An 18,430-nucleotide genomic window follows, 5' to 3' on the forward strand; every position below is an offset into this window, starting at 1 on the left:
ACTTCCTTTCTAGAGTTCATTTCAGGGAACACACAGAGAGTCTTCGAGGCTGCTCAGACACAGTGATGCTTCTAAGTTTGCAGCAGTGGTTCCTTATTGTCACCCTAGGGGTTGAAAACCAAGAGGCGTCTCTAGCCTGACTGTCAAATCAATGGAAAGTTAGTCCACTGTAGCCTGTAAATTACTGGTCTGGTAAATTCAGTTCAGTAGCATGTCACCTCGTTATCTATTAAGTTGTCACGCAATAATGTCCTGGCTGCTGAGGGCTTGAATGAGTGGTCTCGGGAGGGATATTTAACTGTGGAAAAGATGCCTGAACCGGACTCACAAACTTGAGGTTCAAATCTCAGCTCTGTCAGTTACCACTTGGGTGACTTTGGGCAAGATGATTGATCTCTCCAGACTTCAGTTGCAATTTTCTTATCTAGAAAATGTGAAAAATGGAATGCATTTCAGAGGCCATCTAGTCCAGCCTCACAGATGAGCAAACTGAGATTTAAGAAACTGGAGATTCACCTAAGGTCTTAAAAGTAATACGAATGAGAGTCAGGATTTGAACCCAGATCCTGCTGATGAGGTTCAAGAAGTCATGAAGTACTCTTTGATGCAGCAGTGTCCCTACTGGGCTTGTATCCCAAAGAGATCTAAAAGAGGGAAAAGGACCCAGATGTGCAGAAATATTTGTGGCAGCCCTTTTCATAGTAGCAAAAAACTGGAAACTGAGTGGATGCCCATCAGTTGGGGAATAGTGGAATAAATTATGGTATATGAATGTTATAGAATATTATTATTGTATAAGAAACGATCAGGAGGATGATTTCAGAAAATCCTGGAGAGACTTATGGGAAATGATGCTAAGTAAAATGAGCAAAAATTGTATATAGTAAGAACAAGATTATGGGATGATCAACCTGTGATGATCAATTCTTTTAAACAGTGATATGATTTGGGGCAATTCCAATAGACTTATGATAGAAAGTGTCATCCATATCCAGAGAGAGAATGATGGAAATTGAATGTGAATCAAAGGATAGTACTTTTACCTTTTAAAAAAGTCACAAAGTTGGAAAGTTTGCCAAGGGAGAATTCACAGGTTCAAGCCATATTCCAGTCAAGGGACTAAAAGCTTTAATATTAAGCTTTAACAAGCTGGCAAAGCAGGGAAGTGGGACCTCTTATAGGAAAGGAATAACCTCGGGGGTTGCCATCTCTCTAATCCTGTCAATGGAAGAAATTCAACAAAGTCCCTTTCCAGGCACCACCTTCCCTATGGCACACCTAGGTACTAGGGACCTGGTCTTTTGCTGTGCCTTATTCACCCTATGGATGACACACAAGTGAATTAGATTGAAGTGAGGGAGGGCTGTGCAAGGTTCCCTGCCTCACTTTCCCCTCCAGACTCATCTGGGTCCAGTGGCTAAATATAGAGCAGGATCACTGAAGATGGCCCTGGCTTCAGTGGGAGACGTTGGGCTTTTGAAGCTAAGGTCTTCAACAAGTCTGGGTTTGACTGAGGCAACATTCATTCAGTGATTAAGGCTGTAAGAAATGAGGTAGAGAATTACCTTTTTTACTTAGTCAAAAAACCAAAGAGGGGACAGGGAATCAATCAGGAGGGGAAAAACCTAAGGGTTTCTGGCCAAAACAGCAACAATTGCTCTGCACAATTCACCTGGGGCCGAGTGGGCTTGACCTGGGACCTTTTGTTAGCCAATGGGTGAGAGCCAGAATGATTTGGCTTTAAGACAAGGTCCTTAGGAAACAAAATCTAGCTAGTAATCACTGATTTCAGACAAAGTCAAACTTAAAAAAGATTAATTCAAGAGAGAAATCTACTCTTATGTCAGTCATATTAATATTGTTTTAGGTGAATATTCATGTATGTGTATATGTGTGTATATATAAATATGTGTACGTATGGAGGTGCATGTATGTGTGCAGGTGTGGGTGTGTATGTATATGTATATATATGTATCTGTGTATGTAACTACATCTGTGCTTTACTGCAGCCTACTTGGTGGAAGGCGTTGGGGAGGGAAGGAAAGGGAAAAGAAAGATTAAAGTAAAAAGCACACAACAGAGAACAAAAGAAAACTTACAAGGAAGCAAAGAAAAGATGGACAGTTGGGAATACAATGTGGTCTATTATATATACTTTCTTGAAATAGAAATCTATTGTTATATATTTTGAATCCTCCCTGATGTTCTGTTGGGCACATGACAATGTGTGTTCTGTTGTTGTTTGTTTTATTTTGCTTTATTTTCTTTTTCTATTTATCTCTTTATATTTTACTTTTTCTTATTTTGTATTTAAGCTTTAAATAAATACGTATATAAATATATAAAAAGAAAGATATCTAGCCCATGAACTCTAAGATAGGAATGAAGGAAGGAAAAATGAAAGAAGGAAGGAAGGAAGGAGGGGGGAAGGAGGGAGTAGGGAGGAAAGGAAGGAGAACAGGAAGGAAAGGATGACTAAAGGAGAGGAGGGAAGAGAGGAGACAAGGAATACAGAAAAGGAAGGAAGGAAGGAGGGAGGGAATGAGGAAAGAAAGGAAGGAAGGAAAAAAGGAAAGAAGGAAGGAAAGAAGTAAAGAGGATGATTAAAGGGGAGAAGAAAGGAGAGAAGAGAAGGAAAATAGAAAAGAAATGGAGGGAGGAAGGAAAAAAAGAAGGAAGGAGGGGGGAGGAGGAAGGAGGGAGGCAAAGAAGGAGAGAAGAAAGGAAGGAGGGAGGGAGGAAGACAGGGAAGAAAAGAAGGAAGAAAGGCAGGTTTTTCCAGGGTCTTACATGTAATGAGCAATGAAGGAATGGGATACAGGAAGACAGGCCAGCTGCTTCTTCCCCTAGACTCTCAGCTCCTAGTCTCCTTATTTGTTGTTTTCCCCCATTAGAATGTAAGCACCTTGAAGTTAAGGACTGTCTTTCCCTATGGCTTATATTTGTATTCTTGGCACTTAGCATGCCTTGAAATTAGAAGGCACTTAATAAATGCTTTTGGCTCATATACTGAATATGAAGGAGGTCCAGAGAGTCGAAAGCCCAGAGCACTGGATTTAGAGTCAGGGGGCCTGGGTTCAAGTTCAGCTTGAAAGAACTTGCCCAGAGAATAAGCAAAAGAAGAAGGGATTCTGACTTAGATCCAGTCTCCTTTCTCTTCTACCACGTGGGCCTGTACTAGGCTCTAGGGAGGCTATAAAAGACATCAATAACAGACACATGTGTGTGGAAACAGTTAAGAACAGTATGAGAGAATACGACCTAGTGGTGGTGGGGGCTTTGGACAATTAGTGCCAAAGGAAGAAATTGTTTCAGCCTGGAGTAAAATGACTTCCAAGGGAAGGAGATCTAGATTTGGACAAATTCAGGGGGCGATGCTGAGGAAGGAGTGTCAAAGAAAAATACAGAAGAAGGGGATCGATGACTCTAGAACATTAAGAACTCAGGATGAAGTGGAAAGAGACACATTACTAGAATCTTGGAAACTTAGCGGACCTTGGCCATGTTCCACGTTTCCCTTCCTGGCCCTCAGTTTCATCTTCTGAAAAACGGATGGTTTTCAAGGTCCTTTTCCAGCTGTAAATACTCTGGTTGTCTCTGGGAGACCACAGCTTGGTGAGACTGCTTCCACTAGTACTAACGCTCAGTAGGATTCCTTACGTTTAGATTGTGTTGCCACAACAACAGTTAAATTGGGTCCCATTAGGTTCCCCCAGGCCTCTCCCGTAGCTTTGTACATCTGGTGTTTGATATCTTTGTTAGAGTTGCTGGAACATGAGCTTCAGAAAATTGGGGTCCCAGGATTTTGAGCTGAAAGGAACTTCAGGGATTATTTAATCCTCTTCTTTTTATTTATTTTTTATTTTATTTTATTTTAAATCTTCTTCTTTTTAAAGATGCCCAGATGGATTGAGAGATTCACCCAATATCACACAGCAGCAAGAATAGGACTAAAGTCCATGTTGCCTTCCTCTAGATCTATTTTCTCTTACACTTTTTCCACTCACAACCCTTTTTCATCTGATAAATTTCTACGTGACCCTGGATATATAAGTATATAAAACAGTTATACAAATCAAACATTTACTGATAATAAATCATAATTTTGCAATCCCCACATAAGGTCTGGCCCACTCTTTAAGAACCTCTCAATACCATATTTCTGGGTCTCCTCCTAATTCAGAGCCTCTATTTCTACAGCTCCACAGGTGTGCCAGGTGAGATGTTGGAACAACAGACCGGGAGTGAGGAAGGCCTGAGTTCAAATTCAGCCTCAAATAACCCTTGACACCTTTCTGTGATCCTGCCTCAGTTTCTTTATTTGCATAACAGAGATTATAATAGAGATAATAAGATAAAATGCTAACTAATATTGTGATGATGGTGATGTGAGATGTCTTACTTGAATGAAAAATGAAAATCAGAGAGAGAAAAGGAAAACTGAAGACTGAATTTGTCAACAGCAGGAGCAGAAGGATTTTGACTTTCTTCACTGCTCCATCACTTTACCTTAGGACCATAAAGGGAATGGTTAAGTGAGAGCTAAACCATTTTGTTATCACAAAAAGGGGAGTCTGATTGGGCAGGGAACTGTGGTGGGGTTGGAAGGGATGTGAACCGAAATCAATGAAATTAATGTTGGAGACTGGATATCCACTCACAACCTTTCACAGATCACAGAATTCCCAAATAGGAAGAACCTCAGTGACCATCTCATTGGAAGATTATGGTTCTGGAGTTGAAAGGGACTTCAAAGATGATCTGGTCCAACCCTCTCATTTTACAGATGAGGAAACTGAGGCTCAAGTTCACATGGGATTCACACCTAGGTCTTCTAGTTCCATATCCATCTCTCCACCATATCTTATTCTCTCTACGTTATAGTCAGTTAATGGTCCTTCAGTCTTTTTCAGAAGACGTCACATGTGCTGTCTTTTCCAATTAAATCCTTGAGAGCAAAACAATGATTCACTTTATTTATTTGTATCTCCAATGCTTATCACAATGCAGTCAGGGGTCCTCACTAAATCTAGAACCAAAGTGATTGGGGCTTCCAGACTGCCTAAGAATAGGGGAACTGGATTATGTTAAAAATGGAGCAGGTCCAAGTTTTGTGAGTGTCTACTACCTCCTCCTCCTGGTCAGGATAGGGACACCCGGTACCCAAAAAAATAGCATTTCTGTGTTGTTTGCTTTCATGGGAAGCCTGGGATCATCAGTGAAAGAGCTTTTCATTTTATGGTTTTTAAAAGGCTTTGCCTGTATTATCTCATTTGATCCTCAGAACAACTCATCATTTTATAGAGGTCTTGAGAGATTAAATAAATGACTTGCCCATAACCACACCGGTAGTGAGTATCAAAAGTGAGATTCTAAATAAGGTCTTCTAGACGCCAAGTGTCAGACAGCTAGGAAGCGGATTTCTTGATTTTGAAAGGAAGGTTTCCTCTTCACTTTTTCTCATTTTTCCTCACTAATTCCCAGAGGACATTCTTTCTTTCATCCTCTCCATCCTTGTGACTCTTTGGATTTCTTCCTGCACCTTTCCCCAGCAGCCTCTTCCCCTTGGAAGATCACCTGCCCCTGGGGCCGCTTCCTTTGAATGGTCAGTTCCTCCTGGAACCTCCATGTTAAGGAAAGAATCCAGGCTGGTCTCATTCCCTTTTTCATTCCACTTCTGACCCTCCGTTCTTCTTTCTCCACCATGTTCCCTTCATGAGCATCGTGATCTCTTTGCCAGTACCTTTTTATGAATACTTCCCCCCAGACCCTATTAGAATGGAAGCTTCTTGAGGGAAGACTGACTTTCTATTTTTTCATTTATAGTATAATGTAAGTCTGGAACTTAACATTAATAAGTCTGTAACAAATGCTTATTGATTGATTTGATCAGTCTGGATACAGGGGCAGAATCCAGGACACTGAATCAATTAAAAACCACGTGTTAAGTGTGTATTATGTGATAAGCTTTGGAGATACAAATATGTAAACCATGGTTTTGCTCTTGAGCATCTCAATGAGAAAAACAACACATGCAAGCACTGAATAAAAACAACATATGTAGGCACTTCATAAAGTAAAACTGGGGTCTCCGCAGCCCAGGCTAAGTCGTTGAGGGTCTCAGTCATCTGTTTTAGCTGAGATAGAAATTCTTTGGTGCTTTGATTCAAACACAAGCTGGTGTAGGGAGAGAGCTGGTGAAAAGTGAAGGAACTTGGCTGGGGCCCATGGAAGAACATGAGGAAGGCTCAATTTTAATCCCAAATAGCTGATGGGACCTTTGAACCCCATTCCACAGCTGAGCCTAACAGCCCTGTACATTTGGATGCACAGGGATCTTTCAAACACTTTGCAGAAAGTAGGTGACAGGGTCAAAGTGAGAGTTCCCCACCTGCTTCCAGACAGCTGTTTCCTGAGGTTGGTTATTAGGGTTTGGTGCTTTTCCCCCCCTTAACCAGGTGAGTACAAAGCCAGATTGTCCAATCCAGGAAACTCCTGGTGCAGTCATCAAGAAAATTCTTTTCTCCAGGAAACCCATCTGACTGTGTGGAATAGGAAGATTCTAGAGACTGAGCCATTGCAATCCCTAGAGAAAAATCTGGGCCGAGGCTGGGGGCCCCTGCTTGTGGGAGTGAGGACATCTTGAAATATCTTGAAAGAAAAATTCCCTTTACGGCTCTTCTTTCTCTGAACAGTGGCCGGCTCCTCCGAGCCAAGAATGAGGGCTTAGGGGGCTCCCCTTTGTAACTGGATTCTTTCAGCTCCCCCTTCCGCCCCTCCTTTGGCTCATCTTGGGGGCCCGTTGTCCCAAAGCGATGTCTGGTCGTTGGGATCGGGCTTTGTGAAGTGAAGGGTCGGCTTGCACTTCTGATGGGCCGCAGCTTTCCTCCCACGTTGCATCCTCTCATTCACCCCAAGAGCCAGGCTTGGACGGATTCCTCCCCAGACCCGAGACTTTCCAGGCCTTTGTAGTCCTGTTAGCTATTGTAGCCTCGGCCTGATCTGGAACAGGAATGAAACCGGGGGTTAATGGCTCCTAGCCCAGAGAGAGGAAGCACAGGGCGAGGGAGGTGTGCTGTTCTGGAGTGCAAGCTCTTAATTCAGGGTTTTATGTGCTTAATTATGGATGTCTAAAGTGCTCATTGGAGAGCCCCTCGGGTTTGGCTAGCTTGGAGCTGTTAAATCCAAGAAAGGAAGGAAAACTAGGCAATGAGATTTAACTCTTTGAGTGCAAATCCCGCTCTCCGGGGCTCGTTTGGAGGTAGGGAAGAAATGATGCTGGGTGGCAGGTATATTGATCAGAGGAAATTTGAGATTGAGATCTATTGGACTGGAGGATTTTAGGGTAGGAAGGAGGGATTATAATGGTCCAGAAGCACCAGAGGTTAAGCTTTCTATCTTCCTGGAAGATATTCCACTGTTTCTTAACTGGCTGAGGGATCTTGGCTAAGCCCTTTCATGTTTCTGAGACTCATGTGCAAAATGAAAAGAGGGTTTAGGTTCATAGTTAGGGTATTAGATAAGAATATCTGGGTTCAAATTCTGTCTCAGACACTATCTTTGTGATCATAAGGAGTCACTTAGTTTCTCTGTGACTCAGTTTCCTCATCTGTTAAATGAAGGGATTGGACTCAATTCTAATTTCTGCATCCCCTTGGCAGCAATATGGTGGTGCTGGTTCCAGGAACTGACTACAGTAAAAAATCAGAAGGTCCCTTTGAACTCTAAATCCGTTATCCTTTCTTCCACCCAGTTCTTATGTGGTATAGTTCGGTAGTCTCTAATTGCCTTCCCCAGATTGTGCATTCCCTCTTTCGTTTTATCTCCATTCAAATTCAACAAATATTTATTAAGTTTTTCCTGTGTCCCTGACACTGCTTTAGGGCTGGAGACTTAAGGACAAAAATGAAACAGCTCGGGCTTTCAAAGAGCTTATATTTGATGCAGAAGTTTATAATATGATCTTTTTCACCTTCTGGGCCTTGGTTTCCCTTATTTGGGAAATGAGGGGACTAGACTATTATCTGTAAGACTTATTTCAAATCTAAATCTATGATCCAAAGTAAGTGGACTTGAAGGGGAGCTGGAGGAAGGAAGCACATAGGCCCAGCTACCATACTGTAGCCCTCAGAGTCTTAGAGACTTTAGAAAAGAATAGATCCCAAGAGAGGCCAGAATCTCCCAAAAGCCTTTGCAGTGGCTTTCAGGATAGTAGAATGAAGTAGGGTGGCCCCACTTGCCTTCAAACAAACAATGGGAGATTTCAATTAATTCATTTTTCGTGGCCTTATGGTAGTGGTCAACTACTTAACTTAACTCTGGGCAAATCACTATATTTTCCTGTACCCACAGTTTTCTAACATGTAAAATGAGATGATTGAAATAGATAGCCTCTGAAATTCTTTAACACTATAGAACTGTGATCAAACCAGGAAGGAGCTATGTAGCCATTGCGATCTTTATTGTCCCTTCCAGAGAACCAATTTAATCTTACCTCATCTTCCTATCTCACCTGGAATCTTCCTACTAACTTGATGAAAAAATATTTCAGAAACACTTTTTTGAGGTTGTTGATGCTGTTTATTTTTATCTTTCTTTTTTTATTAAAGCTTTTTATTTACAAAATATATGCATGAGTAATTTATCTTGCTGCATAAGAAAAATAAGATCAGGAAGGAAAACAAACTGAGAAAGAAAACAAAATGCAAGCAAACAACAACAGAAAGAGTGAAAATGCTATGTTGTGATCCACCCTCGGTTCCTACAGTCCTCTCTCTGGGTGTAGATGGCTCTCTTCATCACAAGATCATTGGAACTGATATGAATCATCTTATTGTTGGAAAGAGTCACGCTCATCAGAACTGATCATTGTATAACTTTCTTATTGCCATGTACAATGATCTCCTGTAAGTCTCCCCAGGCCTCTCTAAAATCATCCTGCTGATCATTTCTTATAAAACGTCAATATTTCATAACATTCAGAAACACTTTTATGCTTCAGTTCATTTTGACCTCTTCCTATTAGAACACAGGAAGCTGTTTTTACTAATTTATACTAAAAAAATGGAAGGAAATTGGAAAGAGTCAAAATTAGGTCTGATGTAAGGGAGACAATTCCTTTTATTTCATTTCTAATAAAGATTTTATTTATTGACCAACAGAGTAGTTCTAAAACTAAAAAAGCTCAAAAAAAGCTCCTGGAACCTCTTGTTTTTTGCCTGTCTTGTACCTTTCTTCAAACTTGACCTTCACCTCCCTCCTTACATTTTAGCTCAGGGTCACAAGACACATCCTTGTTGACAACTGTTTTGTCCAATGGGATATGAAGAGAGCATCTAGTGGACATGAAGTGGTTATGTTATATACTTTCATGAAAGACTTGGTTTTAGATTTCTTGGCCATTTTCTTTTTTGCCCACTTCTACAGTCGTTTTGCCAGAGTAGTGGTCAACACCTGCCACCAAGGTATGGCTATAGGATCTGTCCAAGGTCCCATCATCAATGTTCTTCAGGATGCTAGCTTTGTGCCCCGAGTACCACCAGGCCAGAACCAGCATTAACTTCCAAGGGTTTCATGAGCTTGCCCATTCCCATGCGAAGCAATCCTCTTTTCATTTTGCACATGAGTCTCAGAAACATGAAAGGGCTTAGCCAAGATCCCTCAGCCAGTTAAGAAACAGTGGAATATCTTCCAGGAAGATAGAAAGCTTAACCTCTGGTGCTTCTGGACCATTATAATCCCTCCTTCCTACCCTAAAATCCTCCAGTCCAATAGATCTCAATCTCAAATTTCCTCTGATCAATATACCTGCCACCCAGCATCATTTCTTCCCTACCTCCAAACGAGCCCCGGAGAGCGGGATTTGCACTCAAAGAGTTAAATCTCATTGCCTAGTTTTCCTTCCTTTCTTGGATTTAACAGCTCCAAGCTAGCCAAACCCGAGATTGAAATGAAGTATTTCAGTCAGTAAAGAATGGAGCCAAAAGGAAGACTGCATGCTTCCCGACAAATTCTTTTTGATCTAATTTTCCAAAAGTGAAATTGGCTTCCTTATGAGTGCTTCCTTCCTAAGCTTTGATTACATTCTGGAGGACCACTTATCAGATGTGTTATATCAATTATGTCCATTAGAACATACACTCTTTGAGGGCAGGAGTTGTTTTGCCTTTTTATACATATCTATGTATTTATTTATTCATTTTATTATTATTATTACAGTGCCATGGCACTTAAAGCTTAATAAATTCATATTGATAAACTGGGTTGAATTAAATAGCTTCTCTAGGCTCTCTAATTCACAGATTCTATGAATTGAGGGTGTTTAACCTGGACAAGAGAAGATTTAGTAGACATGTGATTCTTATTGTCAAGTGTTTGAAAAGCTGTCCCACAAAGAGTAGATCTAGAGTAATACTCCTCCCAGGAGGGCAGATGCAGGAACAATAAAGTTTCAGAAAGATATGTATGGGCTTCTCCAAAGTAAGGGATGCTCCAAAGTGAAATGTGCTGCTTTCAGAAGTAGAGAGCATCAGTCACCAACTGGATGACCCCTCTCGTATATTGTAGAAGGACTCGTTCAAGAAGGGATGGGAGCAGATGGAGCACAAGGCCCCTCTTAGCTTTGAAATCCCTTTATTCTTAGTAAAGAACAGGCTCAGGAGGAAGATACATGAGTATAATAGCACCAATTTCTCATCCTTCAATTCTCTTTTCTCCTTTTCCTGACATTCTTAAGTGTTTCCTATTGAAATAGTCATCTAGGCTTAGCAGGTACAAAATAGAGTATTAAAAAAGCATATAATACATCTTCCTTCATAGATTCTGGTCTGACTGGTCCATACCTTTCTAGATTATAATGTTGGTTTAACTAAATTCGTGTGTGTGTGTGTGTGTGTGTGTGTGTGTGTGTGGTCTAGTTAAATAGTCTATCCTTTACCTTTTAAATTTTCGTTTCTAATTTTAATCAGTTGGAATAGTGAATAGTTGTAAAGATTTTTTAAAAATGGTTTATTGATGTTCTTTTCTCTTACTTCCACCATCTCTCTGACAAGGAGCAGACCTGCCTTATCATCTGTCCTCCGAAATTTTTATTAGTCTCTGAATTGACCAAAGTCCTTAAGTCTTTCAGCTATTTTCCTTTGTTTATCATTTTGTAAATCATTTACGTATTATATTATGTTGCTATATTGCCTTATATTTTAGTTGTTCAGTTTTAGTCATGTACAATTTTTATATTACCTTATATATGATATTATGTCATGTCCTATATTATACTGCATCACCTAATATATCATATATCATATTATAGATCATATGTCATTTCATGTTATGTCACATCATCTCATATCAATTATATTATATATCATATTACAGCAGGTAATACCATGATATAAATTGATTTTCCAGTTCTATTTATTTCAGTCAGTATCAATTCATGTGAGTCAGAAGGTTTTTTTGAGACATTTAAAAAAGTTCTTCTGTAAGCTAAAATTCTCTCTGTTGAGACGTTTCCTTACTAAGAAACGATGTTTAATTTATTTCAAGGGTATATAGCCTCTGATAAATCATCACTATAAAACATAACAGCCCTGAAATTGTCACACTAAAAATAAAAAGGCCTTTTAAAAATAAACACAAATCACAGTTCTCAATCTGATATGGAATTTGCAGGGACATTAATAACACTTAACACTTTCTCGCCCCTCATTTCTTCACTATGGAGGTCACCTGCCCTGGGTGGATGGATTTCTGAGGGTCAGGCTTGGAGTGATCATGCATGGCTTGAGCTTGGAGTATATGTTAAGAGTTCTTATTTCATGGTAAGATTTTTTTATCTTGTTGTTACACAAATACCATGATGTGACAAATCTCCATTTTGTTTAAAAAACAAGAAACATTAAAAATAATTTATTAAATTCACCTTCTTGCTCCCTTAGTTTTCTTAGGATATAGAATTAATGGTGAAAGAGACCTTGGGAATCATCTAGTCCAACAGCCTGACTTTATAGGTAATTTTCTTTTCCTATTCCTTCCTCTCTCTTTCCCTCCAATTTTTCTACTTTCTGTGCTTCTGTTTTATAGTGATTGTTAATAACAACAATAAAAAAAACATTTCTATAGAGAGAACACTTTACAAATATTATCTTGGTTGTTCTTCAAACAACCCTGTTTTAAGATGCTCTTAGTAGTTCTATTTCACAGATGGGGAAACTGAGGCAGAATGGTTAAATAACCCTCTTAGATCACAGAACTAATAAGTAGGGTACAGTAGGCAAAGTGCTAGAATTGGGGTCAGGAAGACCTGAGTTCAAATGTGGCCTCAGACACATTAGTTGTGTGATCCTGGGCAAGTCATTAACCTGTGTCTATCTCACTTTCATCAGTTGTAAAATGGGGATAATAATAGCCCCTACCTCACGAGGTTATTGTGAGGATTAAATGAAAGAATATTTGTAAAACACCTAGCATACAAGGTTCTGTGTTTTTTTGCTCCTCAATAATCAGAAATGGAACTCAGGTCTTTCTAAGTCTAATGTTCTATTCATATTCATTAAACTATCTGCTTCTAAAAACTTGGGAAGCAGAAAGTAAATTCTGTGTATAGACCTGGAGAGAATTTTAGCATCTGTAGAATTGGGATTGATTAATTCATACTGTCAGAGAATTTCCTTATACATCATTCCCAGTCACCCAGCATGTGAAAGTCTTTAGTAATGGGGACCTCATTACCTTTTAAAACAACTCCTGATTCTACAAATTGTTTCTATTTTTAATATATTTCTATTTTTAAAATATTCTCCAATGACATGCAAAATTTTTTTAATGTTACTTTTTTTTTTAACAATTTGAGTTCTAAAATTTCTCCCTCCCTCTTACCTTTTCCCTTTCTTTGAGAAGCACAATTTGATATTGATTTTACATGTGATGTTACCATCTCCCTTCAACTCATCCCCATTCCTTTCTACTTTTCTGTTACCAATTGAGTATGTGTGTATATGTGTATACACATATACCTACGCACACACACACAAATATCTATATCAATATTCTTCTTTGAATCAATTTAGATGTGAGTATTTAAGTGTTGTCTGCTCTTCCTTTGAGGATTCTTTTATGTGAGAAAATTTTCTTCAAAATTCCTCTCTTTCCTTTCTCTCCAGACATCCCCTTTTTCTTGCTATATTTTTATATCATTTCTATATCATCTATTCAGTCCTATACCATCTTTCTATGTAGAATTTTCCTAATTGCCCTAATAAAGTGCTTAGAAATTAAATATAACATCTTCCCAATGTAAGCAGTTTAACCTTGTTGAGTCCCTTATGATTTCTTTTTCATGTTTACCTTTTTATGCTTCTCTTGAGTCTTACATTTGAAAGTCAAATATCCCACCCTGCTCTTCTCATCAGTAATGCTCAACATTTTTCTTTTCATTAAATATCCATTTTTCCCCTTGAAAGAGTATACTCAGTTTTTCTGGGTAGTTTATTCTTGGTTGTAATTCCAGCTCTTTTGCTTTCTTGAATATCATATTCCAAACACTCCGCTCCATTAACATAGTAGGTAGCTGCTAAATCTTGTGTGATCTTGACTGTGGTTCCACAGTTTTTGAGTGATTTCTTTCTGGTTTTCTGAAGTACTTTCTCTTTGACCTTGGGAACTCTAGAAATTGGCTATAATATTCCTGGGAAGTTTCATTTGAGATCTCTTTCAGGTAGTGATTGATAGATTCTTTTCATTTCTAGTTTGTCATCTTGTTCTTAGACAGTAGAATAGGAAAACTATTGTTGAAATATAATGCCTGGGCTTTTTCTCTGATCATAGCTTTCAGGAAATCCAATAATTCTTAAACTATCTCTTCTTGATTGATTTTCCCAGTCAGTTGTTTTTCCAGTAAGGCATTTTACATTTTCTTCTATTTTTTCATTTCTTCTATTTCTCTTCAAAAGAGTTTGCTTTATTTTTTTCTTGATGTCTCATAGAATCATTAACTTCTAATTGCCTAATATTAAGATTTAAAGAATTATCTTTAGTGTGCTTTTATGTCTTTTTTTCCCCCATTTGGCTCATTCTGCTTTTTGAATGAGTAATTTTTCTCAGTGAAGTTTTATACAACCTTTTGCATTTGGCCAATTATGTTTTTATGATGTAATTTTCTTCAGTATTTTTTGTGTCTCTTAGCAAATTATTTATTGTCTTTTCATAATTTTCTTCCTTTGTTCTCATTTCTTTTAAAAATATAAAGCTTTTTATTTTCAAAATATATGCATAGTTTTCAACATTTACTCTTGTAAAATCTCGTCTTCCAAATTTTTTTCTCCTTCCCTTTTTCCCACTCTTCCCTTAGACAGCAAGTAATCCAATATATGTTAAACACGTGCAATTCTTCCATACATATTTCCACAATAATCATGTTGCACAAGAAAAATGAGATCAAAAAGGGAAAAAAAGGAGAAAGGAAACAAAATATAATTTGTCTTATTTCTTTGCCTGTTTTTCTTCTATCACTCATAGTTGATTTATAATATTATTTTTAGGTCTTCTGGGAATTCTTTTGAAACTTGTATCCATTCCACATTTTGCTTTAAGGTTTTGCTTGTAGTTGTTTTGAGTTCTATGTCTCTTGAGTATGTATCTTATTTTCCATGTCACCATAGTTGCTTTTTATGGTCAGCTTCTTTTGTTGTTGTTGTTTGTTCATTTTCCCACTCTATTTATGAATTTTGACTGTTTCTGGCTTCTTGGAGAAGTAGCACTATCTCAAGCTTCAAGCTTTGTCCAAAGTGCTGTTTTTAGGACCACTTTCTAGTAGTTTAAAAGTTTTCAGTGCTTTCAAGGTATTGTGATCTGGGGGGAGATGTGGTTACTGCTCTTTTGGTCTGCACTGTGTTTCTTTCGCAGATCCCTTGGAATTGCAACCAATACTGCTCCTAAGGGTCCCTGCTCTATTCAGAGCATTTCTCAGACACTTTTCCCTCATGAACTTGCACATGATACTATTCTTCAGGCTTCCTGAACTCTTGTTATCCAAAAATGATATTGCTTTTCTTAACAGAAAGTGTTCCTTTCCATCCTGGAACTTTGTCTCAAAGGGGAATATAGGCAATGGATCTGCCAAACAGTGTCTGATATTGCATCCAGTGCTAGTACAGGAGTCCTCTATTCTCTTTTTCTGTCCAGTTTTGCCATCTCTGGCTCAAGAGCACTCAAAGCTGTGGCTACTTCCATCAAATCCCACCTTATCATGCATTTGGGCTCCAGGTCAGCCACTCTTACAGATCTCTCTTTCCAAACTCCTATATTGCCTTGAGATGAAAGGATGTCTCACTCTGGCTTTTTGTTGGCTCTGCCCCTCTGAGAACTGATTTAAAGTATTATTTTAAAATTGTTTAGAGCAGAATATTGGAAGAAGTCAATGGAGAGTTTCTCTACTCGACTATCTTTAATTCAGTTTTTTAAAATAAATTTTGTTAATATCTTTCATTTTTTAACCTCCCCCAAATATCCTCCCCTTTTCCTTCTCAGAGCACCATTTGAACACGTCAAAGAATATTTTTAAAAGCTAAAGAAAAAGAGAAAACCAGAGAAAGAAAAAACCCAAAGCATCAAATACATTTCTTAAGATATGCAGTGTTCCACACCCAAGGACTCCTCACTTTTACAAGGCAGGGGGAGGAGCTGTCTTCTCATTTCTCTTCCTTGGGGCCAAGCTTTGTAATTTTGCAGCATTAACTCTCAGTAGCTTTGTGGTGAATGTTCTTTGCATTTATACCATTGTGGTCACTATGTATGGCTTTTTCTTGGTTTCTTTCAATTCTATCTACATTAATTCATGCAAGTTTTTTCCAGTGCTTCCCAATATTCATATTTGTTGTTTCTTATAGCCAGTATTCCATTCATAACTCAGTTTGTTTTGCTGTCCCCCAATCAATGGACATCTGCTTTCTTTCCACAAAAAAGTACTGTTATAAATATTTCAATATATATTAAAATTTTGTCAGTGACCTCCTTGGGAATATCTTCCTGCCAATGGAATTTCTGGGTTAAAAAGCAATGGACAGATTACCCACCATATTTACATAATTCAAAATTGCTTTCCAAAATGGCTGTATTAATCAACAACAATGCTTTAGTGTCCTTTCTCCAGTCCTTTCAATGTTGACTACCCTCATCTTTTTGGGATTTGTTTTTTGCCAATTTGAGGAAGAAAAGAGGGAGAGATGAAAGGAGAGCAGGGAGGGATACAGAGAAAAAGAAAGAGAGAAGAGAAAAAAAAACTTAGACATTACCTCGACCCAGGTCTTTCATTTCACAGATGAGGAAACAAGCCCATTCATACAGATCACACAACTAGAAAAGGGAAGAGCTGGAATTTGAACTCAGGTCTTCTAGCTCCAGGGGCAGAATTCTTTCAGGTTGTACTAAATAGCACAATTGGAAGAAAAGGTGCAAAGATGATTTGCCTCATTTTACATATAGAGAAACTAAAGCCCTGAAATTATTTGATTTGCCTAAAGTCACCTTTCTGGTAAGTATTAAAGCTGTCAGGATTTGCACCCAAGTCTTCTGATTCCAAATCTGGTGCTTATTCCAAGACACAAACCTTGGTTCTATCTATCCACTATCATCTCTCTTGGCTACTTCTTCTCGCCATACTTTTCTGAATAAGTCTAAACGGTCTGGTATAAGGACGGATGCAGGTGCAATTTAGACTTTTCCAAAGCTCTCATTTCTCTGATTTCTCATTTCACTGGCCTTTAGTGCCCTTCTTGCAGTCACATTCTGTGCACTCAGTATCATGTCCAGACTCTCTCCACCTCTTCCTAGCACTCCAGGAAATCCATCTCACTCCCCTGGCTGCTTCCTAGCTCTTGCTAGCACCAGGTAGCCGGAGGCCAAGTGGACATAATGAATGCGCACTTTACTTTCCTGATCCCCAGCCCACTTCCAGGCCAGTCTCTATGTATTACCTAACCCATTTTCTCACATCTGACAGGTATAATTTGCCCAAAATGGAGGCTCCTAGGGAAGAGAGTAACTGCTACAGAGCCCCTTCCCCTAAACTCTAAGGAGCATGGCGGAGGGCTGGTAAACAAACAAAAAGAAATAATTGAGAAATGGGTCAGATATACAGTCATGAGAGTGAAGTTAGTTTTCAAAACTCAGAATGGGATGCTCAGAAAGCAATTTTCACTTGCTTGATGACCTAAAACCAATATTGTCCATTTTGGGGAGGGTTTACATGTCCTGAAACTCCTAGAACCTTGTAGCAAACCCAACTCTCCCCAAGGACACAGAAGAGAGGAACTGTTTTGGTTTTGCCTTTATGTGTGTCCCCAAAACCTCTACAATATCTGGCCCATGGTAGGTGATTAATCAATATTGATTGATTGATTAATTAGGTTAGATTGAATCCAGAGTACTATAGAGATATGACCTACTGTTACTATTAATAGTTAAAGAGATGTGTGTATTAGACTGGGAGCCCTTTGAAATAATGCTCTGTTAATGAAATAACTTCATGGATTTATAGATAAGTCACAACCTTAAAAGAGATCCTTAGAGAAGCCAGATAATAGGACATATTTTTTCAATTGTTAATTTCTGCCAGATCACCTTACTCTTATTCCTAAAACTAATTTGAAGGTCTTTGATGTAAAGCCAAAAGGAGACCTCAGGGGTCATATAGTCTAATCCACATTTTTTTTTTTAACATATGAGGAAACTAAGATCCAGAGATGAAATGGCTTGTTCCAGGTCACACAAGTTGTAAATTGCAGGTGTGGGAATCATACCCAGTATTCTATCCATGGCTACTTTTTAGCTTTCCAAAACATAGCACGGTTGCCTTATTAGGTTCATTTTGCTAGGTGATTTTTTTTTTGGGGGGGGGGATAATCTCTGCAGCACATGCTTTGTAACTAAATGGAGTCTCTCACTGGGGCTTTTCTGTTTCTTCACCTACCCATTTTCAGAACATCTGTGGCTGAAGGAGGTAGAATAGATTAAAATGCAAACAAGGTTAAAATGCAAATGAACGGCCAACCTGCAGAAGCCCCTGGAATTAGGTGACCTAATCATAAACCCTATATCTATTTAAAAGAATTTCTCTTTTTGGTCTCGTTAAAACTGAATGAAAAAGCACTGAGAGAAACTGGATTACGTTTTGGTCGTTCGTCCTATTTAGAAAGTGTAAATTTATGCAATAACTATTCAGTTCTTGCTCAGAGGAAGCTGAGTATTCTTCTGGCTTAATAAGATTTTCAGCAAGGTAGATTTAAAATAGCTGGAGAGGTCTTGCTCCTTCCAAGGTGGTCCATAGAGATCGGCTGTGGGTTTTTTTTAAAGGGAGATAGAACCTGTTCCTTGCATGCACTTGAGGTTCAAGGTTTTCTGATCTGTAACAGTCCATGGTCTTGAATCTCTAGAG

The 18,430-nt window shown here is 38.7% G+C and overlaps 1 protein-coding gene and 1 pseudogene across 1 annotated transcript in view; one reads left to right on the plus strand and one right to left on the minus strand.

Moving 5' to 3' along the window:
* The window catches only part of TRIM44 (tripartite motif containing 44), a 175,736-nt gene that overhangs the window by 42,521 nt on the left and 114,785 nt on the right, over positions 1 to 18,430 (plus strand). The gene's annotated exons all lie outside the window — the stretch shown is intronic.
* On the minus strand, positions 9,175 to 9,587 carry LOC127540611 (60S ribosomal protein L27-like; annotated as a pseudogene).

This window comes from Antechinus flavipes, chromosome 6 (assembly GCF_016432865.1).
Source record: "Antechinus flavipes isolate AdamAnt ecotype Samford, QLD, Australia chromosome 6, AdamAnt_v2, whole genome shotgun sequence".
Lineage (NCBI taxonomy): Eukaryota > Metazoa > Chordata > Mammalia > Dasyuromorphia > Dasyuridae > Antechinus > Antechinus flavipes.